This window comes from Antedon bifida, chromosome 5, assembly GCF_963402885.1.
Source record: "Antedon bifida chromosome 5, ecAntBifi1.1, whole genome shotgun sequence".
Classification (NCBI taxonomy): Eukaryota; Metazoa; Echinodermata; class Crinoidea; order Comatulida; family Antedonidae; genus Antedon; species Antedon bifida.
The window spans coordinates 29,782,320-29,808,019 of record NC_136230.1 but is presented as its reverse complement, the minus strand read 5'-3'; the positions used below and the strand labels follow the sequence as shown (position 1 = coordinate 29,808,019).

Sequence of the window (25,700 nt, the reverse complement as noted above, 5' to 3'; positions counted from 1 at the left end):
AATTCGTTTAGGAAGCGTGCAGATAGAAATGTGGGGTAAATTTCTAAAAACATCTTTAATTTGGAACCTTACTCATTCGGATACGTTGATTTAGTTATGATTGGCCTTCTATTAGTGTTATTATTAGTATGTTTTGATCATTTATAATAAATAGGCATACATTATTTTTATATATAGATAGGTCGTAAGCATAGGTCAATGTTCGATGCAATGTAGTTGAGGGGTTCAGCCGGCCCGATCCCACTAAATCGATTACAACGCAATTGTTCATCAGCTCATATTCACAATCGTTAGCGCCCCCATCCCCATACTAATTCAAAGTCCAGATCCGCCACTGAGAAGTTTAAAATTGCAGCCCATACGAAATGGAGTGGAGTGGCTTGGTGGTTATGATGCTGGGCAACCACTCCAAGGGTCAGGTTCAAGTCCCATCACATGTCAGGATTTTTTCTAAGGACAAAATTACAACTCCACTTCCAAAGACTTGTAATAAGACTTTGTTTATGTAGAGCATCTTGTGTATATGTTTGTCTTGTGAACCTATGGGGGTCCCTAATGATCAGCAATTGCTGGATGGATCACCCTTATTAAATATGATAAACAAAAAAAATATGGCAATTCCTTTTGACACAGTCCACTTGGCCTAGCAAGACGCCCACTCTCATAGCCACCGTGTGTACCCGGTGAAATGGTGTTTGTGCCCGCGAGCCCACCTCCTACATACGTATGCCAGATTAATCATCTATTAGGCGGAATATGCTGTGATTCTAGCGTATTTCATTTCAATTATTTTAAATCGCATGAAATCTTAAATCAAAGATCATTCAATTAAATTTCAATTTAAAAATGTGATTGATAGTTTAGCTTACTTATCATAGATCAGGGGTAACTGTTACGGTAATTGACCGTAATGTTAACTTTATATGATACGCTGCACTAATGACAGAGAACGGACAATGTGCATGCTTAGCGATGTTGTGACAGCTTCTGTAACTACGCCAAAGTTGATATTGTGTAGTCACGGCATCAGATTTGTTTTTACGTGCGTGCGAATTTATTGCCTTTTTGGTTCAATTGCTGTGCATGCCGCTAAAGCTCTGTCACCTCTAAATAGTTTGACAAAAAAAAGGTTGATATGCCCAAATTTGGTAGTGGATGCCCAAATATAGTAGTGATATGACATCATCATGTCCATATATGGGCACATCACATTTCGTTGTCACATAAAGTTTGACAGGGCTTTAGTTATGTATCAGAACGGAAATCAAATCAATAATTGTCTGTCTTTTTCTGTCTGTGTTGTAAACAATACAGAATCAAAATAACGTCCGCTTGTATGTGTTCTATCCACACTATCAAACTTAACGTGAGGAAAAACGTGCTCATAATAATGGACATGATAATGTTATATCTCTACCATATTTGGGAATATCACTACCATATTTGGGCACATCACACTTTTTTTGTCAAACTAGTTTGATAGTGCTTTAGGATATTCAACTTATAAGAGCCATATAAATATGTTTTATATATCAGAATTTGAAAGTAGACGCGTGTTCTCATGCAATCTATTTTTCAGATTTTCTTAATACAACCAACAAAACATACACGCGTTTCATAATTATTGTTTAGTGTAATTTTCAATTTGTAACAGGAAATTGAAATATAAATCCGCCTTTAAGATTCCAGGTATAAGAATGAACTGTGTGTATACAGTCTACTTCAAAGAGAATACCAACTAAAACCTCAACCCCTAACCTAGTTCAAGTTGGGGATATTGTGTATAAAGGTATCATGCATCTCAATGCGCATTGCAATCCAATTTATATTGAAAGCCAGCGTAGGAATGTAATGCCTACCGGTCCTGTATACAGTAGTATAGTCTCAATTCACGGAATCTAGTTGCTGAACTGCTCTTGTCAGACTTAATTGTCTTTAATCTGATATCGGTTAAATTATTTTGATTTTCAATTGGCAAAATGTTCAGCGTAACTGTATCCCGTTCTTGGAAACGGTTAAGCCTATCCGGTAATTCGGATAATATTTACAAAAATCTCGGACGTTCTCCAAATCGACCTTCCTGGATAGGATATACAGTATACTATATATTATGGTCATGGACCTATTATAGATCCATGTTATAATCAATAAGTATATCCAACCCATTTAGAATTTTTTGAGACATATAAATGTATATAAATATTCATAGAAGGCTATTAATTCATTTCATTATTTATTCGGTTTATTTCAGTATATACATAATTAAAATAAAAACTGAAATTGGGAGACCAGGGTCAACCTAAGTGAACTTAATTACTATAGCTGAGCCAGTTAACCCAACCCTAAAGTCAGTTTACATGAAAGACAAAATACAGTTAAAGCGAATCAAGGTATGCACGCGCGCGCGCCCATCGTGGAATGCACGCGCGCACAAAATCTGTGTTGGGTGTTGATATGAAATTGGGTGGGGGAGGGGTGTGGGGTTGGCTTAATAATTAGTGTATCAACTTGTTAAGGTCATTGACCGAAAGATACTTCATTGATTCATCCATCGTTTAAACAAACTCCCTCTATATATTATAGGCATGAGTTAAAGCTCAGCTTGTTTTTGTAGGTAAGGGTATTAATTAGAGGCAGGAAACATTTAACTGTTCAAAATAAGCAGTAGGCCTATTCAAAACATAACGATGTCCGGGTGACGTCATCGAACTGACCAGGGCGCTTCTTCTTTATGTAGGTATTAAATGTGACGTCATTCCTGTTATTAAGTCCATTGTGTTTTTTCCGATGCTCTATAACTTATATAGATTCATATAAATCAGATTAACACAGTAATTAATTACTAGGAAAAGGTACTGTATATTGTAATTAAAAGGTCAATGTGAATAGATATTGAATGGCATCTTCCATTCAGTATTAATCCCTATTGTCACGTGATTGACAATACTGCGACCTATAATGTGACCACATTATCAAATGACCAAAATCAATAATGCTGTTTGACGACCTCAACATGAATGGTCAATGATGGGTCAAGAGCCTTCTGACCATTCTCCACTGGTCATGGCCCAATGTCCGTTTGGTACTTAACAAGAGACCGGGGCTACCGATTCCTAGAAGTGCAACAATAAAAACCGTAGTACCTATTTCTTTTGATAGAGGAGGCGTACCTATTATTATATTGATAACTAATTAATAAATACAGTCTAATTGTATTATGTCTGTACATAATATTAAAGATATGTATTGTTCCCCAAAAACATGAAAAATGAAGATTAATAAAAAAAAAAAGAAAGACTATGAATAGGCTATTTCGCAGTTTTAATAAAGGTAATCACTTCTGTAGAAAAAATAATAATGTTTTCAAAGACATACTAAATGATTAATTTCAACCAAAAACCCATTGACTTTCAGACAATTTGACTTTTTTGCTTTTAATTACAGGTTTTCAGGTAAATTTTTTTTCGATCCATTTTTTGGTAAAAGTGAATAACTATTACGTGAAATTAAAATGGCATATAGGCCTATTCAACAAAAACAATATTTTGTTTCCGGCGGACAATATGTCTTTAACAAAAAACAATCAAATCAAAATAAACATTTATTTCCTTCAGTTGCAGCAAAGATAGAAATATAATCTTTAACAATGAAACGTAAAAATAAGTTTTAAAGAGGAAAAAAAGAACAATTGACAAAAAATGTAAAATAACGTACAAATCATTACTTTCATTAGAGAATCATAAAATAAAAAGAATTTCAAAATTTATATTTCTATATATTTCTGTTTATAAAAAATAAAGCAATTAATTCAATTAGATCCGTCCCTTACTAATCACCATCAAATATTTAATTGTTATGGAATACTATTTTCCAAGTATATGCTGATGTCATATGGCTATATCACAAGCACGTGTCTGTTACACTGTATACACTTTTACAAATATCCTGACATTTTATATTTTCGTGTTTCTTAAGTTGTTATTGTACGATTTACGTAAAGACGTAAGTAATGTTGTTGAAGTTTCGAATCCGGTTTATCTTCATCTCTCTTCACGTTTGTTCTTTATGATCATCTTAAATAACGCATGACAGATACGCTGCGAATGACTTGTGTTGATTTGACTAATAATAAAAACAGATTAATAAATAACATAACATGAATAAAACGTATGTTCTGTTTTGGGGTAAGACTAGTATCGTAGTAAACAGTTTGAGTGTATTTTTAAATCGTAAGCAACCACATCCGAGACTTTCTTGACTTATTATTGTTATTTGCACTCCTTATTAGGAATGCTATAACAAACACAATTATTGATCACTTCCGAAATGACAATAAAAATAATATTGTTGGCTAATATATTTGTTATTGAATAATGAAATTTAATTGAAGATGATCCTAGTAATAATTTGTAGTGGAGCTGTGGCTTGGTGGTTAACGTGCTTGCCTTCCAATCCTAAGGTTCGGGGTTCAATCCTGACCTAGTGCCAGGGTTGTAACTCACGACTCTTTCAACTCCACAACAATTCCAACTCCAAAAATTACAATTAAACAAAAGTTTTAATAGATACGGTACTGTAATGTAAAAGTAGTAAATATTATTAGGCCTTTAAAAGTTGTACAATTCACCTCGTGCGCACCCCACCCTCTCGTGCGCGCCCCACCCTCTCGTGCGCGCCCCACCCTCTTCCTGGTCGTCAATGTTTTGTCTGATCCTTAACCGATTCTCGGTAGGGCGGTATGGCCTACTGTAAATATAAATTATGTAAATATAGTATCACATGTGCGTTTGTCATAGACTCCTAACCTTAACAATAGCTGCACATTTAATACTAGTATACTATGCCACACTGTATTACGTAATTTGCCTAATCTTAACAACAAGCTGCACAATTGATACGGTATTATGCCACTCTCACTGTATACATAATGTGCCTAACCTTAACAAGCTGCACATTTGATACGGTATAGTACATAATTTGCCTATGCTTGTACAGATGATGCCACAGTTACAGGAGGAGATCCCGGCGCTCCCGGCCGTTACCCACTCCTACTCGTCCCCCATCCCTCCTCCTGGCCGTACGTTAGGGTAACATTACTGTCGCCTGCTTTTGTCCTTAACACGAACTTCATCCTCAAGCCCACATTCTAACCTTTACTTGCCGCGCGCTTGATATGTAATATCAATTTCATTTCACGGCATATTATAACTTTGGTTTAACTCTAAGCTTATGTATAATTTATCGTTTGATTTGATAGCTAATTCCATGGTTTCATAATGTTGAAATGGTTTATCGGAATAAGCCACACAACGGTCGAATGCAGTACATTCACACTTACATACTGACTCGATTAGCATTTTGTGCATTGTATTGATTTAAATTAATATTGATGGAATTTAAACAAAAAATTATTAAAGAGAGTGTTTTACGTGTTCTTCGTTTAAGTACCGTAGTAATCGCCTATTGGTACGTTTAGTTCGAAACTCCCAGTTAAGCTTGGTTCCCACTAAAGACGTAGACGCAACGCAAGCGAATTGACCAGCGACAGTTTGAATAATCCATCGCTTGTGATACAAAACCTGCAAGCGCGCGTTACCGCGTCTATCAGTGTCATAAAGCGCAGGTTTAGGAAATACTGACGTTTTTGCTTCGATTAATGTATTATAGGGCCACGCCCCTCTCAACTCACACGCCACACATCAACCACTATAAATAAATGTTGGCATAAATTATGAAAAACGGTACACCATAGATATTTTGACGGTCGTGTCCAAAAATAAAATCATGACAGTCATGAATTATATACATATTTATTTTTCGCTTTATCATTATTCGTTGACCGCCCGGATTAATTCTAATTTATAATGTTCGTTCTTGTTCGGGTCAAAATGACAAACATCGGAACCTTGAACTTGACTCGGATTCTTTCGGCCGGTTGTCACTGGCGAAGTCGGAAATAATCAATTATGTTATGTTGAAAATGAATCATTATTGTTATTATGAATTATTAGCATTGACATATTACAAGGCTGATAAAATCTCGTGAATTTAAAAATAGAATTTTACCCGGGGAATAGTGAAATTAAGTAATTTCACTCTTCGCTGTTTTACCGTACCGGTACATTTCAGCAAAGAACCAACCAGGCTTATCCATCCGTACCAGGTTCTGGTAAAAAAAAATCTAAAACAAGATAATGTTATTTATTTTTAAAATTTAATAATGATAGAATGTTACATTTAAACTCTTACAACTTAGAGTAGGCGGATCCAACGAGGAGGGAGGGTGAACGTTTTTTAGCACAGCTATTGCTTCTGTAGTAAATGTACCTTATGTACCTTTTGGAACTTCGTAATTTTACAAATTAATAATAATATAATAATATGTTTACTGAAAATCCAATATTCCGGAACCAATTAAATCTAAACATATGTTCAATCTTTTTTTCGCGGAAAAGAAACACATGCCACGAGTCGTAATCACAGTTATTAATTTAGAAAAATTCAAAACATAATAATTATGAACAGTAATACGCATGCCAAAATAAAGCACTATTTACAAGTATTTAACCGCGCGGGATAGGCCTTAAAGCCTATACTGTTTTATATCAATGATTTGACAATTTCATCTTGCCGGATGCTTCATTTCCCCTGTGGAAGTAGTAACAACAGGCCTACCATTATTTCAGTGGCGGATTCATAGCTTTTTCTGGGGTGGAACTGAGGACATGCGAACAAGTTCATAAATGTCCGCCTCTGTTATGTGACGCAGTTTCATCAACTTTGGTACACATTGTTATATTTTTCAGTTGGTCAATCCACCAATGATATAGGTAGTTATAATATAATTGACAGCAATACAATTTACATTGGGCCTCGGTGGAGTTGTGTTGCAACACACACCCCACCCTCTGTTCTTGCATTGTAGACTAGCAAAAATATTCACTCCAGGCCGGATAAAAACCTTCACAATATCACAAGCATGGGCCTACCCCTACTTCACCCCCCTCCCCTTATATTAGGTCTACATATAACGAACTAACGAACTACAATATTCTCTCTTCATTTAGACAAGCAAATACCGCTTTTCAAATTTAGTTTTAAACCATTGCATTGCAGCCTATAGGCCTACAATGAATCACGGTCATGACCCCATTTCCCTCTAACACCAGCATCAACCCCAAACAGTCCAAGTAGAGCCGCTATGTTTGGATACCTTCCCAGCTCAATGTTGAACATGTGGCCGGCTCCGTGTATGTCATAAGTTGTGCTTAAATTCTGTTCTATATGTTGAAACGGTAAGCTCAAATGAACTAATGTGTAATGGTTCATTGTCTGTATGTTAAACTTAATGTTCTATTATTATGTAAGATTACTTTTAAATTAAAATAATTTACATGCTGTTTATAGCCTACCTCTCTCCTGTGTAGTTTTATAATTCTCTCTATTTGTCTAGGGAAAGAACTTGTGTCCCATTGCCTCCTTCACCTCATAACGATATTGTTTATACAAACAGTACCATTACTATTTACGTCAGCAGTAACATATCGCTTGAGCTACCTGAACAATTCAGTGACGTCATCATGTCCATACATTTTTTTAAACCTCACTAAATGATGACATATAACAATAATTGCAATAAAATATGTTTTCGCTAGAATTATCAAAACACAATTCAAATTTTTCGAAAACATTTTTCTGAATAATAGGCTAATCTTGCGTAAAAGATTATTATTATTATGTATTCATGGGTAAAAAGGTAACGTGAATTAAAAATGTTTCTTAATCCGGCGCAATGCGGAATGGGTGGAGAAATGTAATACTGGCCTAATATAGGCTATTAGGTGTGAGTGGGTGGAGCTGCAGGGAGAGTACCCGCTAGGTCGGGTAGGTACCTTTGTTAGTAAAAAAGATGTGTGTAATTCGTGCTTAAGCTTTAAAAAACGAACATTTGACTCAAAAGCATGCATGTTTTTACGGGCCATTCTGCTTACAAAACATAGTTTTTGTACAGGGTTTTGTAATTACAAGGTATAGTGTGTCGGACGGCGCTCCGTGTGTCGGACGGCGCTCCGTGTGTACTGTGTTGGACGGCGCTCCGTGTGTCGGACGGCGCTCCGTGTGTTGGACGGCGCTCCGTGTGTTGGACGGCGCCCCGTGTGTTGGACGGCGCCCCGTGTGTTGGACGGCGCTCCGTGTGTCGGACGGCGCTCCGTGTGTCCATTTTTCAAACAATACATTTTAATAATTTTTTTTGTCTTAGGTGGGTTCATCCCACTTTTATTTCCATCAAGTAACTTTTCATATAAATATCGTCATTTATACATAGTTTTTCTAACATATTTTTTTATCATAATGTTACATAATTTTGTTGTTGTAATCATTTCTCTTCCAGTATCATTTTAGGCCTATTTACCATAATTTGTATGATTTTTATACATATCTTCTTTTAATATATTTCCAAAACTTATTAGTTCTTATACATATTTTCTACTAATATTCTTTTGTTTTTACATACATTATCATTTTAATAATTCATTTAAATTTTTTAATAATTGTTGATTTGATTTGATTGTTTAATGTTAACCCTGATCATAGATTCAAAAACGCCAACACGACACCCACTAAATCTTCCATATTATATCTAGGATAGCATGGCTTATACTGTAGGCTAATTATCAAAGCTATTTTAATTTAAAACGAGCTACTTTCGCCTACGCAATGGGTTGGACGGGAATCTATCCATCCACCGTGAAACAAAATGAGAAAGAAATGACAGATAATCATATGTTTTATGACAATATCAGCTGACATTTTTATGCTATAAAAAGTCGTTGTCATTTTGAATAGTCCACCCACAATATAATATAATAGTTACAATTTCCAGGAATGCGAATTTCTGCCATATTGCATATTTTAAAATATTTTTTTTTAAATATAAATATTGGTATACATTTTTTTTTCCAGGAATGCGAATTTCTGCCATATTGCATATTTTACAATGTTATTTTTTATATACCAAATATTGGTATATGATAATTATACTTGCTTTATTTCAGTGCCACGCAGGATAGTAATAATGAATAATACAGAATATAAATTGTTTAAAATGGATGCTCTCAAAGAGATATACATAGGCCTACAAGCCTAAAAATTATTATGAGATGCTATAGAATCTTCAAAGGGTGATGTTAAGTTGAGAGTGGCGTATGCGAAGGGATAAAATCTCCCCACCCCCTCCCCCCGCGAACATATTTTGAAACAATCTACTCTATTAGATTTTAAGGAGCATTGTTAAGGAGCCAAAACTGTATCATAAATAGGGTAAAATTATTTTATATTTATTCTGATAACGTAGTATATAACTATAGTATTTGTGTTGTCTTGGTAAATTTATTCGGTTTATTAGGCCTTTTCATGGTTTATTTTCATCAACTTTTTTCATTTTTACACTTGTGCTAAACAGCGCATTGAGACTATTTGTATTTTGCGCTATATACATTTAAAACCATTTTAGCCATTAACCATTATTTAAGTAGGCCTACAATATTTGTTTTTTGTTATGATAGAATGAATGAATAAATGATTGAATCAATGAATACATTATATGTTTCATATGTGTATTTTTAAATAAAACATACAATTAATATATTTACATTTTGTGATTTAAAAAAAATAAGTCCACGTCCCGGAATGAATCGAGTTTACACAAGTGAAGGCTGGTTATATGGATTCAGAATAAATTGACCTCATACAGGTATAAGGTCGAATTGTTTAATAACGTAAATATTTCCTGTTATTTGTCAATAGCATTTCTTGTCTGGTTTTCGCAAAGGAAACGTTTGGGCTGGTTGAGAAAAACAACGGGAGAAAAAATGGATCAATTTGCGTTTAAAATAAATATGGAAACTGGAAATATGGATATTTTAAGGCATAATAAAGCATTAATACTTATTTATAGAAGATGAGTCGGTACGGTTGATTATTTTAATCAGGGAAGAAGTTAAATTACAAATTGTAATTTCAAAGTTCCCTGTTTTTATAATACTGCAATTAATTTGAACATGTACAAACATTCCTTAAACATTGATGGTGATCCCAAGCAGAAAGTAAAAAATGATAGACCTATACCCATGGGATCCAGGAAACGATCTAGAAGCACTGTAATAATTTGACAGGGTGTGGGGCTAGCTCTTCTGAGCTTTGTACATGTTCTACCTCTACCTACCTATGGGATCCAGGAAACGATCGAGAAGCACTAATAATTTGACAGGGTGTGGGGCTAGCTCTTCTGAGCTTTGTACATGTTCTACCTCTACCTACCCATGGGATCCAGGAAACGATCGAGAAGCACTAATAATTTGACAGGGTGTGGGGCTAGCTCTTCTGAGCTTTGTACATGTTCTACCTCTACCTACCCATGGGATCCAGGAAACGATCGAGAAGCACTAATAATTTGACAGGGTGTGGGGCTAGCTCTTCTGAGCTTTGTACAAGTTCTACCTCTACCTACCCATGGGATCCAGGAAACGATCGAGAAGCACTAATAATTTGACAGGGTGTGGGGCTAGCTCATCTGAGCTTTGTACATGTTCTACCTATTACACATTACGCCACTATAATTAGTCTGTACTATTGTTACTGTTCTTTAGACTATATTGTATTACTATTTTGATAATCAAATAATAATCTGGAAAAATATGATATGGCGCATCTATAATTAAATAGACACGTCCATCAATGCAGTACGATTCGTCATCTATAAATAAGTATTAATGCCTGTATTAATGCCTATGTCTATTATGTTTTAAAAACAATATTTAGATTTATGACTCGTCTGGGACCAGTTGGAATTATCTCGCGAAAATGCATGTATGAAAATCAATCATGATGTTTTTCAAGATTTCACAATACGTTCTTACACAACGATGTCATTAGCTATCGAAACATTAATTATTCATGTTGATGAGTAAACTACGTGATTTACAGTATTTGTTCCGTATCATAGGTACATTTCGTAATGCCATATATCATATACATCACATGTTGTACCTGTATCATGGAAGGGTTAGGTATGATATATATCACTGTGATACATGTGACTATAATGCGTGATGACAATGTTTCTTATGGTCAATTTAGTAATACAGCTTGTGTAACTGGTGCCTGCATTGTGGAAGGTTATGTTTTAGTGTTAGGTCGACTATGATAAAAACGTCACATGTGATACATGTGACACTATCATGATACTGGAATAAAATAATAGATATGCCAACAGTACCGAGAGCGCACTATCCCAAAACATACAAACTATACCAGTGGTACTATATTGACTCACCTCAATATTCTAATTATTTCTTCGGCACCTGTAGCCTATAAATGACTTATACGTCAGAAGCATATTATATATACATTACATTAGGATGATTAAGAATTCATCATACGTTCTTTACATAGATTGGTAATTAGTCAAGGGACAGGCCTTTATATTTATTATTAATAATTATCACAGTGTTTTATGACCGTCTGAGCATGAATAAAATTGCTATGTATTAAGCATCTAGATTATGGTTAGAAACTTATTTCGTATACCACAATTTGCAATTATTACATTTTAGAAATAGTATATGGCGTACCTGCCCAGATACACTCACAAAACACGCCACTGACCTAGCTGGTATACGTCCCTGGATTTGAGTGAGCTAAACAAAATCTTTTGTTCCTGTTCTTGACATATTACCTTGTAAAATATATAAAATCCGGTATTGGCATATTATGATGAGTGTTCACAGTTTTGTTTTTTGTGGTCAGCAAAGATGGGCAGGGCCACTCGATCAAAAGTTAGTTTGCGGAAAGATTATAGTTCTTTGCTTCCGAATTGGGTTCGAACCTCATCGATATTTTTATTTTATGTAGGCCTAAAATGAAAGAGTACCAACGCTTGGCATAAAACAGTCCATGTACAGCTATCTATATATGTATATTATTGTTATTAATCCAAAGGCAAATTACTGAAAATAATGACAATGCTGTGGGGCATCAGTGACTGGATCTCAATGGAGATACAAAATAAAATAAGAAAAATGCTAAATCAATACGATAAAGTAAAACAGCCAGAAAACGTAGCGGAGCTTTCGGGCAACACTAGCACTTCATCAGTGCATGTATATATTATTATATATGTATCTAGACCATGAAAGCACGTACGAGAAGTGCCTATTATGGGATGGGGAGGTGGAGTGTGAATGTTGACGCTTTTCGTTGTAAATCTGCTGAACATGGCGAAGAGACCTTTAAAAGAGAAAACACAGGACGCACGTCGTCTAAAAATAATTTAACTCGATTGCATTGCGGCATTTTTGATTTGATACAACATCAAGATTGTACAAAAATAGTAATGTCTTTAATTAGTATACCTGATAGACAGTATGTTATTACAAAAACATGTATCACATTACTATATATTATTTTGGTCATAACTAGTTTGACAAAAAAAGTGTGATGTGGCCAAATTAGTAATATGTCATCATCATTTCCGTATTTATTGATATTAGTATAGTATAGATATTGTACCTGTCTTACATAATTGTCCTGTTTTTTAGAGCAATAGGCCTAAATAAAAAAACATAAAAAGACATTAAAAAAACTTCAATCACAATGACAAACAATATTTACAATGTTTTAAAAAAAAGGAGTAACACATTAAAGGGATACTCATAAAATGTAAATGTTCAAAACAAGGATGTTTACAAATATAGTAGCATATGTCACATCACATTTTTTTGTCACATCAAGTTTGATAGTGAAACAGAGCTACATACATACATAATACAGTATAATGCTTAAAAGTCTTTCAAATGGAATTTGATTAAAGTGACACGTGTTTTGAGATTCTGTTTAATTAGAGATTGTTTTGGTGTGCCTTCCACGCAATGGGTAAAATCGTTGCCATTGTCCATAAATAGAATGTAAAGATCTATTGTACAGTAAAACACAGACACATCTGGCTTATAGGGAATTCTCCACATGCGATTTCTATTTTCGGCCCACGTTTCACCCCCTATGGCGCTCCTCACTTTCAGAAATCTTGAATCCGCCCTGAACCACATTATAGAATATTAACATTGATTTATAGAGTTCTAACTAAACGTAGCATGTGCAAGTTTATATTTAACAAGGCCAACAGCCATAAGTCGCGTGCTAAAACGCATAGTGATACCGGACCGACAGACAGACCGACATACCGACCGACCGACATAGTGAACTATAGAGTCGCGTCCACACGACTAAAAACACACCAAGTTCACGTACGGGATTTTATTGTTTGTAAGGGCTTATACTATCTACTACTGCTGCTGCCGCTGCCACTGCTGCCACTGCCACTGCTGCCACTGCCACTGCTGCCGCTGCCACTGCTGCCGCTGCCACTGCTGCCGCTGCCACTGTTGCCGCTGCCACTGTTGCCGCTGCCACTGTTGCCGCTGCCACTGTTGCCGCTGCCACTGCTGCCACTGCCACTGCTGCCACTGCCACTGTTGCCGCTGCCACTGTTGCCGCTGCCACTGTTCCCGCTGACACTGCTGCTGCCGCTGCCACTGCTGCTGCCGCTGCCACTGTTGCCGCTGCCACTGTTGCCGCTGCCACTGTTGCCGCTGCCACTGATGGATGCTGCCACTGCTAGTTCTGATGCCGCTGCCGCTACTCCGCTACTCCGCTACTACTACTACTACTACTACTACTACTACTACTACTACTACTACTACTACTACTACTTCTACTACTACTAATACTACTAGAGGCCTATCTATATAACATAGTTACTGTATCATTCTACAACTTAAAAGTCCGTCGATGAGCTTATCACCTCGGAACGCTTGGCGATGGACAAAGTTGATGATTCTTTAATTTGTTAAATTAAAATTTAACGACCATAGAAATAGTAGCACCGGCGGTCGTTCTAGCGTGCCCTACGTCATTAGAGGATTATCTATAAAGGATGCCTATAAATAGTAACGAAAATTAAAGAGATAATTTGGTGTCTTACTATTTAAAGACATGATATTGGGTACTATGACGTAAGAACATCGCAAAAGAAATTGACATTTGAAGTTATATTTATTTATATTATTTATATACTTATATTTTTAGTAATTGAAACAATTATTTATTGAATTTACTTGTATCGATTACCAATGATACCATCGTTGTTTTTCGTATCTTGTTTACGTCTAATTACCATGACAACAAACATTTAAACAAAATCTGATATATTTCGATACATGAGCCCGTTTGCTGTTTATATGACGCCGGGTATTATCAACACTATACTAATATATAACAGGATTTTTTGTCATGGAACTTATGACGTCAGTAACGTTATTGATCCCGTAATTCAGTGTTACAATTCTGTAAACTCTGTAAGAGAATTTTTTTTTTTAAATATCGCATAACAATCTATACCTTCAAAACATATATACTGCATTTCGGAAATTTGAAAATAATAGCTTTATTGATATACATTGATAGTTTTGATATTACGTACATTTATCAGTACACGTTCTATTATAAAATAATCGAAACAGAAATATGGAACAAACTATATTATATTATATTATATTATTATTAATAATGATAATGTATTGTATTTATTTTATATTGATAGCCTAAATACACTTATTGTTCGACAGCCGTAGCAGAATTTGTTGTGCTACGTAACCGGAGTCCCCCTTTAAGTAATTTTGTTTAGACCTAAAACTATTTGCTGTTCTGTCGAGAAAAAAATGTGCTTGTTTGGAACAAATAAATTTCCTTTTCGTGCCGCTCCTTTAGGCAGTTAAAATTCGAGAGAACGGAATTAGGAAACAGTTACCACGCGGTACGGTCTTTAGCCTATTGTTTACTGCGGCTGCTGTAAAATGGGTATTTGGAAACTCGGACCGGGGAGGCTCAAACCCCAAAGCACGTCTGAGAGAAGAAAGTCTAAAAAACCATAATTTAATGACGAAAGAACAATAATTAAAAGGTTACGTCAAAAAGTCGAGCGGCGTTTTTTGTTGTAAGAAATATTTCTTGTTTAATTTGATATATAATATTTATAATAAACACGCATTGATCCTTTTGGCCTATTAGTTAAACAACATGGTCTATTATTGTAATTCTCCTGCAATTATAGTATGAATCACTCTCAGCACATTGTTCACAATGAAGTGTGTGAAGAAAAGACGAAAACAAAACAGGACAGTCAAGGTTGTATGAGAAAAAATAGCTCAAGCGATAATACAAAATAAATCCAGATTAAATCGACTTGATCGGAACTACGGGGCGCGTCCCGGCACAATACTGAATTTACCTAACGCAACAAACTCATGGCAAACTGAGGTTCTACCAGTGGTTTCTGTTCTTTGAAAAAATAAGTTATGTTTACATATAATGTATTGTACATAATGCTTCTTTAGATTTTCTTTGTATTCAATTCTTGTAGAAAAGAATGTTTTCGTGTGTGTACCACGCGGCGCCTCGTATTCACCGTGGTTTTGCTGTTTATTTGTAGGCCTATCCTATTCAAATCAAAACATGTTGTTGTATTCATTGGGTAAACATAATGCTGGGAGCATCGACCGCAAAAAAAGACAAAACATTGACATAATGATAACATGAAAACTCAAGGACACCATGGTATGATACACACAATGTTTTGATAGGCCCATAGGCGTTTTAATTACAATATTATAGGCCTATTTTTATTGGTATAGCCCCCTGTGATACGTAAACTCTTAGTAATCATAGAGAGATAAATATGATATAATAATTAATGATGAAATCATAATATTTATAAGTCGGATTCTATGATAGAAAATACACGTTAATCAATGTTGATTTTTTAAATGTTTGTTTTGAAAATGTATTATCTCTATTTAATCAATCAATCAATTGTATCGCCATTCAACGAGCATTGCCCATGAGGCGCTTACGAATTCTAGTACAGAACCAGAGGGTACACTAATAACTTTGATATATAGTATATATAAATCCTTTTATGTTACATTATCAATTATAAAATGTGATTAATTTGTGAGATTTTTAGTAACATCATACTTAGGCCCAATTACTCAAGTTAAAGTTATTGTTTGAAGGCCTAATGTTTTTTTAAATATTTTTTCAAGCTCGGCTGGTGAAGCTGTCCGCTTTATTTGCGAAACGCATGTTTTTATCAAACCACTACGCGGTTAGTTAGTGTCTTCGTGGCGTCATTGTCTAATAGTGCGTAGGCCTACATGATTACTTGTTTTAATAACCAGATCACTTGGCCTATCTATCTATAAAAATATACTTTATATATAATATAAGATTAACTTCACTCTTCCATGCTTAATCAACAAAATCAGGCCTACACATGATTTACCTTCTCGTCAATCAGAATCGCACCATAACCACATTGTCCAATTAATCCATTCTTAAGAAAAACTTTGTTGACATGAATATAAATCCTTTTATTAATAACATAGATTGAGGGAATTAAGGTAGACCCGAATATAGCAAGACGTCGTAGGAATAATCACCTTAATAGGAAAACTATATTTATCATATATCATATATATTTAGATATAATAAGCAGACTGCAATATGTTATACACATGAGTGGCTTAAGACTAATCATGTTTAATAATAGGCTTCCACTCGCAAAAAAATGTCGACATAAGTTCATTCATTGAATTCAGTTGCCCATACATAATAAGCGCTCGCACATTTGCTCCGTTTCTCGAAAGTCGACACATAACGACGCAACGTAACGCAATCTACGCAACGTACTTTCTAATAATTGTGTTTGCCCCCGCCTGCGTGAAATCAAACCTGCGATGTTTGCAGCACTATTGCGTCGTCGGTTCACTTGTGATTACGCAATAGAACACTTTGCGTCAATACGTCGCTGCGTTGCGTTCTAGTGGGAACCGCGTTTAAGCCCTCTTGTGCGCAACTAGTTCCTTCCAGTTGAGTTCCGTGTCGAGAACATAAGCTCGCCTTTACGTAAAGCTTGGTTCCCACTAGGACGCAACGCAAGGACGTAGACGCAACGCAAGCGAGTTGACCAATGACAAGCGAAAGTTGGAATAATCCAAAACTTGTGATTGGTCAACTCGCTTACGTTCCGTTTACGTCCTTGCGTTGCGTTCTAGTGGGAACGCGTTTGTACATGGGAATATCGCGTCGTTTATTTCATGGCAGCAGCAGCAGATGCCAATCGTATGGCGCGCCGCCGAGCAAAGAAGGATGAGACTCAAAATGAACAACAGGATAGTATTAATTTGATAAATCCGTTATTTTTTATTATTTGTTGCTTTCCATCTGTTTTGGAATTATTAGAGCAAATGATCTAGCTGGGCCTGTATACAAGTTGTTTAAATAACGTTCAGCTCCATGGTAGTCCTGTGAGTTTTCTCCTAAAATTCAGTGCGCAAAGGTCGGTAACTGGGGGGGGGGGTGGGAGACTGTCACACGGATAATACAATTCTATCGATATGCCTTGACTCGATGAGCAGAAAATCGTGTACAGTTATAATACCGGAAGAGTTGTTTTTTTTCGAATATATCCGGTATATACCTATCTTCCGATGTTATTAGGCATACGTTCATTGTTTCGTGTAGGCATACAGTGAGTTATAATACAAACTAATTGTTCCCAAAGTCCAGGTAGGTTAACATATACACGAGAATTTCATTCAGTAACCTCACAGAACATTACACCTAATCTTGATAGGATAGTACCGACGTACTATCACTTGTAGAATTTTCCCAATTAATTTCGGTCGTATAATATTTCTACTTTTCTCTCAACCGTTTATCACAATTTATTATTAAATAAATGTTAATAAATAAATAAGGTGTACAGAAGGTGCGCCTTAAAATCTTGATTCCCACTTATACGCAACGCGCGCACGGTGACGAAAGCCCAACGCAAGCATTTTGACCAATCACGGCGGCTGCTGCTGGATACGTCGTCGGTCCAATTGGGTCGTGCTTAAATTGCGTCCTGTGGGAACCAGCTTTTAGGATGTGACGTGGCTACCAACTGTTATAAGAGTTCACACAGTATACTATGTATGTATATGGATTGGAAGTTTGGGCGTAACGGAATTGCAAAAGACCACCGCCTCAAGTCAACCGCTATGTGTCACTCTCTCGCTGTTTGTATCCAACCAACAACGACAGATGACCGACAATTTAAAAGCGGCACATTAATTGATAGTTTTGTTTTTAATCAATTCTGTAATGTAATTATCGAACTGTTTTACGACCATCACTTGTTGAGTTACGGTAAAATCCCTCTCATATTTAGGGGGACACCTTCGGAACCCAAAACAGCTCCTAATCTTTACTAGCCTATATTAAATCGTAATAATTACATTGAGTATATACAACAGCTATTATAATCATTTCATTGCATTTATTTATTCGACATCATGTCCTGGGACCTCAAAAGCAACAGAGTCACCATAACATGAAATGTCTGGGGCCCCAGAAGAACATTTTCCTATGTAAGCTCTTCATTTCAACTATGAGTTGTATTTTGAGTCTTTTTATACCGATTAGATAAAAAAAATAAATAACTACTATAACCACCACACCCATCAATCATAATAATAATCATAAACGGCTCATTTCGCTCTACAATTTTTAAAATTAATGTAATATGTCACGACCTATTTTAGAAGGAATTGTCACCAGTGTAACATAACCATACTACACACAATACCATTGACGCATTATCAAATAAAAACACACTACAAAACTAAACGGATGTCATATCTCGAATTCACCGAGATTGATCATCAGTTATTACTAATTAAAATCGTTTAATGAATTTACTCCCTGTTATGTTCTAGTCGTCTGCTCCGCTTATCGACAGGAGGAGAACAACCAACAATATGCACATATTTTCAACTCATTTATTGAGGCAAACTGTACATGACGTTGACGTATAAAGTAACGATACGCAACTGAATAAAATATTATATTATTATGTACACGTATATATTATGATAAGATATAACATGAATTATTGTATACTCGGTATAGGATAGCAACGATGTGACGAACCGTATAATAGGCATTACTGGCATTCTATGATAATTATTATTATTATGTGCACAGAAATATTATGCAACGAGGCACAATGATATAGGCCTATCTTCTTGTATAAATTCCACCGTTCGCCCCATTTTCATTATTTCTGTTTTCAGCATTAGGCCTATTTATACATTTGATTAATAAATTTAAAATTGCAAATTTAACATAAATATATAAATATATATAATATATGGGACAATTTGAGGCCAATTTTCTGTCCCTCCAACCAAATAAACCACTTGTTTGGTTTAGATACATTGACGACATCTTCATGATCTGGACCCATGGTGAAGATAATTTGGAATCTTTAAAAAAAATTTTGCTGTAAATATATATAATATAGATATAAATTGATTTGATTGCTATTATATTAATTTGAATGTTGAGTTAAGTGAATGTCCGAAAGAAAAAAATGTGTATTTATTAATTTTTAATGTATTATATTTATGTATTATTTATTACTAAAATAATTATTTAAGCCCACGCATATTTATAGAAACAAGTCAATAGAAATAATTTAAGTTGAATGTGCGAAATAAAAAAATGTTTATTTATTAATACCAAATTAATACCAACTTTATTCACATCATACATAAATAGTACAATATATGTGAAAAGAGCCAAAAATGAATTATTAATGTATTATATATATATATTATTACTAACATAATTATTTAAGCCCACGCATATTTATAGAAACAATTATTATACATACATAATATGAAGCTTGGCGTGGTCATGACCGCGAGGATATCACAAGTATTAATAGACACGGTGTCTAATGCATGCCTAATTATAAGTATCGATACTCAGTTTGTGCGATAAACATCTGATTATTCACCTTGCTGTGTATTCATATACCCAGCATGCACTACACGATCACATATACTGACGACGTCGCACCAAATATGGGATTTTTCTCTGGTCAATACTTTGATATACCACAGAGATATGGATCTACTTATCATTTACACTTTTCCTTGTTAGGACAATTATTAACAGTGTACAATCTTTTCTATAAATAACTCTAAAAGGTTTAATGTTGAATATCTATTTTTTATTTTTAAATCTGAAAAACATTTTAGTTATAACAATAATAAGATTAATAATAATAAAATTACGCTAAAAAATAAACGACGTTTCGACGACTCCATCATAATTCTTATCATATAGCTTAATTAAAGGTTCTACAATTTAACCAAATCATATTAACACGCCACTGGTGACGGATCAGTTGTGCCATTGATGTTACTATCATCTAGGCCGTAGAATTATTAATATAAAATATGACGATATGTGCTGGGGAATTAGGGTGGGTGGTGAAAATTGTCTCATGCTGGCTACGGCCCTGCCATCATGATGGCAGATCTGATAGACATTGGCCTATTGAGCCATATCTTAAATATCGTATTGTTTTCCTTAGTTATTCTCCGCTAAACGGATTAAACTAAATAATTATTTAAGTAGATCGTTCTGTGTATTCCCCCTTTATCTTGGCTGTACACGCGCTTATAATAACTTAGACAAATTCAAGTTCCGTTTGATTTCTAGCAAAATACTGCTTTAGTTTTTTTTCAACGTTTGCTTATTTCCATCCAGGGTAGTTAACGCCGGGTTTGAATGACGTGTATATGGTTCTGAGTCTGTTCATCAGGTGTACTAGTAGTAGGCCTAGGATACTAGTAGGCTTAGGTAATTTGACAGTAAACTCACGTCTACAGAACAAACACTTAGAAGCTTGGGACTCGTAATCACACGTGATTGGTCAAATTAGGGTGCGCACACCTACGTCGTTGTGCGCGCGTTAAAGTGGAAAACAGTCCTTAACGACAGAAAAAATGAAACACGGTGACAATACCAAATTAATTTTTTCTTTTTTGTTTTATTTCACAATGAATAGCACTTTTTAAATAGAATCTCTTTACAAATTTTACAAAAAATATACATCTTTTGACGAGTTGACGTACGCTTGCCCAAAATTATTATTGCCATTATAACAACCAAATAAACAACATTTTAAGTTATTTTTCTGAACATATAAAAACACAAATTGCTAACATACGGCCATGGTGTTTCCATGGTTTTTAGGTTAAATGACGATGGGATATTACTCGAGGTTGAATACCTCCACCCATGCTTTGATAAACAATGAAACTTAAGTTAAACAATTAGAAAATAATTCGCATAGCATTGTATTGCAAAGTAATGTAACTTACATTGCCTACGTCATGGCAAAAAATAACAATAGATAGAATACAATAGATTTAAGTACACGCCTTTGCCAATAATTATTTGAATCATTGTTATAACTTGTTCCTATCCTACACCGTTGCCAAAAACTCCCCCACACACGTTTAAATCAATTAATAAAGCATTATTTTATAATACGTACACAAATGCTTTCTCAACAAAGGAAATGATAGGTCATTATCCCATCAATGTATTGCGAACAAAATATCTATTATTGCAGAATTGTCATGAGATTTAAGAACAACTTATGCTACACGCCTCTCTGAACAATGCATACTTTAAATTAAACAAAAGTAAAGTAATAAGTGTTATTGTCTGCAATGTCAGCGATGCAACGAAGAGATTGTTAGTACGACGCGCGCGTCCATAATCCGATAAAACGGCACGGCTTTTGTACGCGCGCGTCAACCTGATGTCTCTTCGAGTCTTTATGCATGACTGATTCCTTCAGTTAAATTACACTATGGAACGTACAATTAACCCTTAATATCATAGATTAAAAGACATATTAACATAATATAGGTACAAATGGCAAGATATTCAACAGAAACGGTTTCATTGCCACAAACTCGCATTGCTTGAAATGTCAGTAGAAATATTCAACAGTATTATATAGTTCAAATAATGACTGTATCATTCCGCAACCGGCACAATCTTAGTTCATTTTATAAAGTGTCCAGGTTCCCTACTTTCCAATGTCATCCAGTAAAATAAATTCTAACCATTCTTCTGCATAGATTTCCAGGTGAGAGTTTAATTACAGACTTGTGAACGTCTGTCCGTGTTCCAACAATTTTGCTTTTGAATACCAAATATTTTCCTTTCCTGATCGACGAATCTCCGCCGCCGAACAAACTCGGTTGATGGACGTCTTGATGTTCTTCTGGAGGGAATGTTAAACCTGTCATCCTGCCTTGAACTATCATCTGCTTCCTCATCCTCTTCTAACGATTCATTTAAAGATGGCATCCTTCTGGTGCGAAGAGATGCAATCTTTTTCCCCAAATTGTCCTCGTAAGATGACAATGCTTTTACCCAAGAGTTTCTTTCCGCGGCAGAATCAGCCGAAAACACCATAGCTTTGCCATCGTCTGTTTTCTTTGGGGAGACAAGGAAGTCCCTCTCCCCTGGAAGAGCAGTAATTGTACAACTTCTTAACCGCATCAATCCACAATGTTTACAATGTACTTTGTCTGGGTAGAAAACAACAAGAGGATCTAACGTGTTGGCGTACACTTTCGCCAGCATCCGTTGACGTCTGTGTCCAACGTGGAGATACAAAGTTCCACTTTTCAGCTCAGCTCCTGGTTGTAACATAACAGATGAAGGTAAAGAATTTGCCATGTCGAAGATAGAAAGAAGATTTTCCTTATTCTTGTTAAAACCAACCATTTTAATTACGAAAATATCGAAGATATACTTTTGTTATTTTTTTTTTCAGACACCTTTCCTGTAAGCTTGGCTATCGCTAACTGATGTTATTTCGTCAGACGATCGTTTATATAGCCAGCAAAGTCAATAACAAATATCACAAATACGGTAACCAGATCACGTTCGTTTACTGTGAGTCAATATTACACTAATCGTCATATGACTCACGCTTCGATGAATACAACGTTCTGTGATTGGGTAATCAATCATACAACGTCTTTTGATTGGTTAACGTTTGACAGATAGTGGAACGGCCGTCGTTTTTTCACTTTCTAGCAGGTAATGTCATTGACTCTCATTAATAGGGCACTCGTAATAAAGATGTGAGAGTGCATTAACCAGCATCATGACATTGACGGTGTATAGCAATTGATGAGTTCATATACAATCAAATTATTAATTAGTCTTTTCCATGTCAGCGAGCAGTAAATAGGCTAAATTAAAGTTACGTCACTGGGCGTGCCGTGTACGCCCACTAGGCATAATCCATATACCAAGTTCACTATAAACCGACGTACTATTACCAGGGCGAATTATGTCATCTCTGTGATGCTTTAAATCATAATGCAATAATACTGTACATCATTTTTCCATACTAACTGAATTAATAATACAACAATGTTTGTTTGGCGCGTCTTTAAGCTACACTATCAAACTTTATGCTACAAAAAATGCGATGTTCCCATATATGGACACAATGATGTCATATCACTACCATATTTGGGCACGACGCACTTTTTTTTCCAGGTTTGATAGTGTAGACAGAGCTTTAGGATGATAATGCAATTAAATTCATGCCTAATTACTTTAGTTCCCACTTGGACGCAACGTAAGAGGGACGTTGTAAGCACAACGCAAGTAATTTGTCCATGAAAACGCGATGGACCATCGAATTGTCGCTTGTAATTGGTCAACTCACTTCTTGCATGCGTATAGTATTTGCGTTATATCCACGATGTCGATAATTTATATAAAAATAATTATAAAACGTTCCATGTCGTGGAATAGTGGATAACTATTCATATTTGTTTGGCCTACTATTGTGCAGCAGTACCATTGGACCTTAAAATGAATGATGTCCAAAACTGACTTGTCCAATAGTGCGTTCACACGCGCATTCATTTTAGTATGAAGAAATGTGCTACCGGTCGTTAAAAGCGTTTGCATGCGACGAATATAAAGCTCTGTCTACTACACTGTCAAACTAGTTTGAAAAAGAAAGTGTATCCCAAATATGGTAGGGATACTACCCAAATATTGTAGTGGTATGACATCATCATGTCCATATAATGGGCACATCACATTTGTTGTCACATAAAGTTCGATAGTGTAAACAGAGCTTCATATAATTATGATGAAATCATCATCGTGTTTTACTACACACGTGAAGATCTTCACAAGCTTATCTGTCATTAGTTCAAACGCCCCACAGTAGTGGTATCCTTTATTGTTTACATAAATGAAATTAATCATCACGTATAGTGACAAATAATAATTGTTTATTTAGAACAATACAATATTTAATTAAGTACGGTATGTGCGTACGTTCGATACTTATGTAAGTTTATTGTTTTTTTCATCACCCGTATAACCTTGGTCTTTGGTCAATGACTCTCCAATTGAAACAAATAATTGGTTTTGTTTATCATTATTAGGATGTTATTGTTTATCCTCATTATCATTAAGCACCAATAATAGGAGGTGGTGGGTTTCCTCTATGCAGACGCTTTGATTAACGCGCTCGAAAAAATGTCCACTTAAGGTTGTCCCCCTGGTGTTTCCTAAAAAAGGGTTTGTGTAGTCCCTTCCCTGGTTAGTCGATCCTAACTAAACATCGTTTCAAAATGTATACACGTAGGATTTCGCTTATTTATCATTACAATTAAATAAAAAATTGAGGGAGAATGAGAATGACTTACATAATATCGTGTTTTTTTTTCAGTCCGATAACAAGAAGATTCTAAAATGGGGGCGGTATTCGATTTCGTCGGATTGGACGTGTTTAACAAGTTGTTGATAATGCCCTCTATAATAATTGTTGAACAAAAATACCACCACCACCCGCGAGAGGGAGGCAGGGAAGAAAGGAGAGGAAGTTAAGAAGAAAAGAAGACGTGTTTTACTATCTTAGAAGGCCAAGGAGATGTGCTTAGCCTAGGCCTTGTTGTTTTTTATTGTTTCCTATGAGAGTGGTGTTTATATTTTACGCTTTTGACCGACCTAGCATATAGTAAGTATAATACAATGCTGTTGTTTGGTCCAGCTAAATCATCAGTTATGCATTTCACTTTAGAGAGGGGTGAGCTCCACCAGCCCTCCTACCCACTATCTTAATAATCTAGGCCTACTCTAGGCCTAAAGGCCTAGCCTAGGCCCTAACCTATTAAAATTCTATTAGGCCTGTTATCTAATTCTAGGCTCTACTTACTAGCTAGCCTGGCCCTCTCTACTACTATAAGTACTAGGCCTAGCCTAGTAGAAAGAAGGGCGAGTGCTGTCCCCTAGCCCTAGACCTTCCTTGTACTTGTTATTGTGGTGCCGTGGTATTTTATAATTATAATATTTTGATTTTATTCAACTTTTCTTTAATTAATGTATTATTTTGATAGCTGTTTGTTATTCCAGACTCCGGTTGAATATGAAAGTTATCACATGCAGTGTATGTTTCGGATCCAACAGTGCCTCCATCATCCTTAGTTGCTGTCACAGCATCTGCCGAAAATGTGCATTGGACAAGGTTTGCAGCAAACAACTGTTAAGGAAGTCTACAGCTAAAGATAGTTCATTTGCATGTCCAAAATGCAACAAATCGACAAAAACACAGGATGGGTTTGACTTGACATTTAAAGTTATAACAGACATCTTCGAGGCACCAACAACAAGTAAGATGATGTATT

The 25,700-nt window shown here is 35.5% G+C and overlaps 1 protein-coding gene across 1 annotated transcript in view; it reads left to right on the top strand.

Moving 5' to 3' along the window:
• Nucleotides 1-25,700, top strand: part of LOC144843597 (ribonucleoside-diphosphate reductase large subunit-like) — a 178,089-nt gene that overhangs the window by 26,117 nt on the left and 126,272 nt on the right. The gene's annotated exons all lie outside the window — the stretch shown is intronic.